A 7,418-nucleotide genomic window follows, 5' to 3' on the forward strand; every position below is an offset into this window, starting at 1 on the left:
CACAGGAGTCACACCTTATCAAGGCCCAAAGGCCACTCAAGGATAATGGTTAATGAGTGTACGGTAGTCAATGGGAAAATATCGTAATAAGCTTTAGTACTGGAAATTTGGTAAATTGGATTACTTAAGGGGATGGCTCATCAAGAATTTGTTTACATTGGACTTGAAGTCGACCATATTGTAGTCAGTTGGAAAACAGGAAAACGGAACACAGTTCCACAGGCGTATAATTCTAAGAAAGAAGCTTTTTTATGGAGTCTACATTTAATTTGTAGAGTTTTTTTTGTTTGTTTGTTTTTTTTACAAAGAAGTTACCACATATCAAGACCCAAAGGCCACTCGGGGATAAGGATTAATGTGTGAATTGTAGTCATTCGGACAGTTGCGTAATAATCATTTTGGAGGATTAGATTATTTATGAGAATAGTTTAATAAGAACTTGTTTATGTTGAACTTGAAGACGACCATATTGTAGTCAGTTGGAAAGCAGGGAAAACGGCACAGAGTTCCACAGGCGTGTAATTCTAAGAAAGAAGCTTTGTTCATGGAATCTATGTTTAGGTTTAGGCACAGGTAAAGAGTGGAGGAAATTATTGATAATGGTTTCAGCTGTGAAACTCAGGCCAGATTGGAGCTCAGACGAGTACTTGCCATGAACTTGTGCATAACGGAGCGAGATAAATTTTCCTGATATTTATAATAAGTGTAAGAGCCCAGTATCATCTGTAAGGTTGAGCAAAATCGGCAAATGGAAAAGAATCTTTAATGCAAAAAGAACTGTAATATTTCAAAACAGGTTCAAAAATAGTTTGGTTAACTTGTGTCGGGAAAACCCCAACATTGATAACATAGGTCTCAATGGTATCCGGTTTTTATAGGTTTAAGGTTTCAGCCATGGAGACGAGTCTGATCAAATTTGAAAGGCAGGAAAATCTCTACACTTTACCCATTTAACTTGACGTTTTTGGAACTTGGTCTCACTAGATACAGTAGAATCATGTGTATCCACCGGACTTAACTCAACAAATTTATACTGTCCTGGATATGACCTTAAACTATATCCAGTGGTGAGGGCCCCAGCTTGTGGGCTTTGGGGAGTGTGGAGCCACCCTTTAATTACCATTGCTCCCAGGTCCACTCTGACCCGGAGTGGTAGTACCTGTTAGGGTCCCAACTATGGGTTAAATAGAAACCGACTTAAAAAAATAATATATATATATATATATATATATATATATATATATATATATATATATATATATATATATATATATATATATATTCTATTTAAAAAATTGTTCTTCAAAATCACTGGATTCGGCATTAAATAACCTGAAAAGGGTTGATATGCCGTAAAACAAAACAAAACAAACAAACAAACTCTAAATTTAGAGGTGTCACCCAAACCAGACCGTTCTATACGTCCTCGTCTCTAAGGCTTACCTAAAACCCATAAGAACGGGATACCATTGAGACCTATATTCTCAATGACCAACACAAGGTAGTCAAATGGCTTGCAACTATTTTGGAACTTTTTTGAAACGTTACAGTTCTTTTCGTATTTTTTGTAGTTTCTATTTGCTGATTTTATGAAGAACTGTAATTGTTCTGATAAATTTATGTGTGCTTTTGATATTTCTAGTCTTTTTACTTGTGTTACACCTTTGGAGACTGATGTGCTACATCGTTGTTAACTTCTGACTCCCCTTATTCCCGAAAATATTTTTGTGGAATTAATGAAATTCGTCACTAGGCCGGTTGAATTCAGTTTCAACAAAATAATGGACAAACAATTAGATGGTGTAATGATACGTTCTCCTTTGGGAGCAGTTTTCTGGCAAACATTTTTTTGGATTTCCATGAAGAGGGTCTTCTATCTGGTTTTTTAAAAAAATTAATCTTTACTGTCGTTATGTTGATGACACTTTTTATTTGTTTGACAAGGAAACAAAAGTGGATGCTTTTTTTTTTTTTGCTTCTCTCAATAACCTTCCGGCCCTGTCGGTGGGGCATTAGAATACGCCGACTGCCCCCCTGCAGAGGGTAAAAGTCTCTCAATGGTGGTCCTGGATATGACCTTAAACTATATTCAGTGGTGAGGGCCCCAGCTTGTGGGCTTTGGGGAGTGTGGAGCCACCCTTTAATTACCATTGCTCCCAGGTCTACTCTGACCCGGAGTGGTAGTACCTGTTAGGGTCCCAACTATGGGTTAAATAGAAACCGACTTGAAAAAAACAAATATATTCTATTAAAAAAGAAATTTTATTCAAAATCTTTGGATTCGGCATTAAATAACCCGAAAAGGGTTGATATGGCGTAAAACAAAAACAACCAACCAACTCAATAACCTTCATCCAACCCTTAAGTCTACGTCTATTTTTGTTTATTTTTGTTTTTATTTTTGTTTATTTTTATTTTTATTTTTGTTTATTTTTATTTTTTTTTACTCACATTCACGCCAAACAAAGCATATCGCCACTTGGACATAAGAGGCTATTATTTGGGACCATGCCCAGGAAAGATTAACAAGATATTGGTTTACATTACATTTAAACTTCTGCATATCAGTACAGTCAGGGAAGCAGGTAGCAAGAAGGGAATACCAAAGTCTAGCTGTTTGAGGGAAGAAACTATTAGAGTAGAAAACTCTTTGGCAATTAGGGACCACAACAGTAAAGGGGTGAGATTTTGTTGCTAAACGAGTTTGTCGGGGATATGTACGCCGAGGGGGAACAAGTGCAACGAGTTCATCAGAGCACAGGTCATTAAAATATTTGTAAAATCGGGCACAGAAATGCAACATTGCAGTGATGGGGCAGAGGCTGGAGCCTAGTTGACAAAGCGGGACATATTAGATTGAAAACTCTTTTTTTGGACCATATCCAAGAGGGAGAGGCTAATGATAGATGCACCAGCCCAGATGTGATAACAATACTTTATGCATGGGTGAATGGTGGCTTTGTAGAGGTGCAGGATACTCTCAGGTGTGAGTAGTTTCTAGCTCGATAGAGGGAGCCCACCTTCCTTGCAGCAGCCTTCGCAATGTCCTCAATGTAGTTGTTCCAGTTCATATTGCCCGTGGATGTTAAGCTGAGCAGTTTGAAGGAAGAATTCTCATGTAGGGTGTTATTTGTCATGGATATCGTGGTTGGAGAGGCATCTTGTAATTTTTAATGAACTAGCAGTATAGTCTTACTAGAATTAAATGTTATCATCCATTTGCGACCCCATTCCACTACGGTCTGGAGGTCATTTCTAACTATTCTACCATTAACTTAGATTTATATACACCCATTCTTCCCTCATACATTGTATCATCAGCAAATATATCCATCTCGGACACAATATTATCAGGGGGGAGGTCGTTTTTGAATATCAGGAATAATAATAGTCCAAGGATCGACCCCTGAAACACTCTCACATTAATGTTATGTGGCTTGAATGTATGTCCATCAATAACAACCTGGATAGTCCTATTGTTTAAGAAGGATCTAATTATATTCAGTATGCGTCCAGTTATAGTGTATGATTTGACTTTTATTAGCAGCCCTTCATGCCAGATTTTGTCAAAAGTGTTAGATATATCAAGGGATGCGGCCCTGGTTTCACCCGCATTATCCAGTGCATGGTATATTTGTACAGAGATGACTGTTAAAATATTTGTAGAATCTTACATAGAGGACATTAATGATTGGTTCTAAGCCATATCTGAATGATTACTTGTAATTTACTTCAAGGACCGTCTGTAACAATGGTTATCTTTCAGACATTATGATTCCATAAACAATATAAAGTTTCTAATTTTTGTAAAGCCATAGAAACTACACTAGACAAATGTCCGATTTACATTCCATGTAGCTAATTAATATTAATAGCAGGTTTGCCAAACAAATGACACTGGCTGTTCAACAGTGTTATTTTGCATCGAATCCTCGTGTTTTTTCTACTAGGGCTATGCTGTCATCAATCCAAAAAGACGTCCTTCCCATCCACCATAATAATTCTATTATTTATTTATTTAAATGTATTTGCAGCTTGCAATACGTTGGGAAAACATCACAGAGATTGGATTGCCACATAAAACAACATATTCCAGTAAAAAAATCTTCATGTAAACTTTTCCCCATCAAACGTTTGAAATAATACATATGGTTCAGCCATATGTGAACACCTGATAAATAGCCGTGTTTGTCCTTCCAGGTTAAGTGTGGACTTGTTCTCCATCTGCAACAAGTCACATTCTTTATTTCATCTTAAAATCCTAGAAACCATGCACAATAAGTTCTTTAGACCTTCTCTTTGTAAGCAAGAAGAAAATCTTTCAGGACTTAATGTAGTTTTTATTTGATTTTTCCCTACTTATTTTTACCCTCACTTTTTTGTGTCCCCCACTATACTTCCATTAAAATATATTTTAAAAATTATATATATATATATATATATATATATATATATATATATATATATATATATATATAATTATTTCTCAATTTAGCTTTGTTTAGAGTGGAACGAAATCAGTCAGCTGGCTTTTTCACTTTTTATTTATTTGAAATTAATATATATATATATATATATATATATATATATATATATTCATTCACATACAGTACTATTTCGCTGTCTCACAGCTCATCAGTGCGGCTAGACAGGAAACTGCTTCAAGCCAGGATTGAAACCCGACTGCCTGTACGACAATCAAGTTTCCTAGCCATTATGCTAATCGGCGGTCATTGTGCAAGTCGTGAATTATTTACCATTAACTGGTATATATATATAGTAAGTTATAAAATATATATGCCGATTAAGCTACACAGAATATTTCACGTCTTATCCACGCTAGGATTCATCAGGCTTATGCGAGGATTTTTGGTTGTCTCGCGTTTTTATATATGCACCTTCTATTGAGTTTTTAGTAAGCCAATCAGCTTTCTAGTTTCTACCACATCCTTCCTATGAGCAGGCACTTACAGGACAAAGGCTGATTTGACATCTGGTTCACCTGTTCCTTTGTGTGTGTTACTTTAGTAGGGAGCATCCTGGCCTATTTTAAAGCTAGGTTAAGTGTGTTTTTTTATGTTTTTATGTTAGTTCCTGTTTATCCTTTGGACACAGTTTTTCGCTATTTCTCTCCTACAGTTTAATAGATGTTGAGGTTCTTTAAAGTATAGAATCGCAAATTTTTTATGAAGGCAGATTCTACGTGGATCGTCTAGGTCTCTACATGTGTTTGCTTGTCTTACTATTTTCCATTCTACTACCGGCGAATGTCCACTTTCTTTGAGTTTCCAGTATTTGTCTGATAGATGTTTTCATTTGGTGTTTTTCATTTTTTAATGTACTTTTGTGGTCATAATATCGGGTTTTGAAATCTAAGAAAGTCATACCTACGTAGTATTTCTTGTTATTCGGGTTTTCTTTCACAAATATTGTGGCCTGGTAAACTATGCTTTTGGTTTGAAGCAGGCAAAGTGGGCAGTTGAATTTATCTTGTTCGTATTTTTGTTTTTATTTCTGGTATGGTCGTCGTTTTCTGGAGTTGGTTTATTATTATTATTATTATTATTATTATTATTATTATTATTATTATTATTATTATTATTATTATTTCTACTAGTTACATATGTGTCCTTTGTGTTAGTTTTATTTTTGTCATGGTGTCCACTTTTTTATTGTTCATTTTGTTGTTGTTTTCATTGCTTTTATTTAATATTTTGTTATTATGTGCTTTAATTATCATCTCTAAATTTTCGCAGCAGCTGTAGGATGACTTTAGGTCATTTTTATTGAAAAATTTGTGCTTTTCGATAAGATGTAGAAATTTCTTTCCAAGTTTTATTTTTAACGTTTGATTATATCGCGCTGTATACCAGATTATATTTCTTTTTCTTCTATTTTTAATTTTATTATAGTTATTGGTGTTTTGTTGCTTATATTTGATATCAATATTTTTGTATCCACTATTTTAAAAAATAGTGGATTTCTCATAGATATTGGTTGACCTGTTAAATACGTTTTCCTCGCTTCAGTTGTTGCTGAGTCTACTTATGATTAAGTTAGGAATCTGTTGTTTTATAATTGATGGTGGGTGGTTGGACTTAGGGTTTACGTATATTGGATTAGTGTTATCTTTTAAGTAGGGTCCATATGTGTTTTTCTCAAAATTTAACGTTACACCGAGGAAGTTTCTTATTTTTATGTTAGCTAGTACGTCTACTTTTAGGCCTAATTTTTTCATTTTCTTGTGTATGATTTTCTTAAAGTTATCTCCCTTGACTTTGTTGGAATCTTTTATATAGCTAGTCCATCGTCTGTATATAGGCTGATATCCGTAATATAAATATGCTTGTGAGGGTATATAGAATAAATAATCCCACAAGATCTGATGCCTCTGCAGAATCCAGGGATCCATCGCCAAATCAAACGAATTTGTAATTTTAGTTTTTATCCATTGGTTATTGTTATTTACTAGAACTGATTTTCTACATTTTTTAATAATGTGTATTTCTATATCTGATGAATCCTAGTGAGGATGAAATGCGGAATATTTCGTGTAGCTTAATCGCCATATATATTTTATAACTTACTACCTAGCTCTACCTACATATTGAGCGCTGTTGAATTAAATACTTAGTTTACGCATAAATCTATACTTTCATATATGAATTTATCTGATTAAATGAAGTAGTCATATATATATATATATATATATATATATATATATATATATATATATATATATATATATATATATATATATACTAGCAAAAGTACCCGTCGTTGACTGGGTTAAAAAACAGCCTACAAAAAATGGACTCTGATTTATGAAAGTATAATAGGTTGTGAAAAGGAAGGGTTGTAAAGAAATAGCTTCGAATTTGGGGGTATCAAAACCAAAGCAAAATATGATGAAAGTAAAAATACAATAGATAAACCCTATGATTTATTATACCATACCTGTTCACACTGAAACACTTATCATAATATTCTGTGGATCTATATTAAAAAACCTTGTTAAACTTTGTGACATATTTCCATTCTATGGAAGCCAGGCGCGAACGAACACCACATAATTTTATTTTACCATATTTTTTCAAACTGAAACATAATTATCAAAGTATACTTATGTAGATAGATATGAAAAGTCTTTATTAAAGTTTGTGCCAATTTCCAATCTATGGAGGCCAGGCGCGAACGCAGACCCCACAATTTTATTATACCATCCCTATTTAAGTTATAACATACTTATCAAAGTATTCTTATGTACATCTATATCAAAAACACTTGTAAACGTATTTTTTTCATTTTTAAATTTTTTATTTCCATACTTTGTGGAGCAGGCGCGTATGCAGACCCCACAATTTTAATGAATCATCATTATACCAGATCAAACATACCTATTCCTGTGTCTCGATACA

Source organism: Euprymna scolopes, chromosome 39 (assembly GCF_053919585.1).
Source record: "Euprymna scolopes isolate OS-2025 chromosome 39, ASM5391958v1, whole genome shotgun sequence".
NCBI lineage: Eukaryota > Metazoa > Mollusca > Cephalopoda > Sepiida > Sepiolidae > Euprymna > Euprymna scolopes.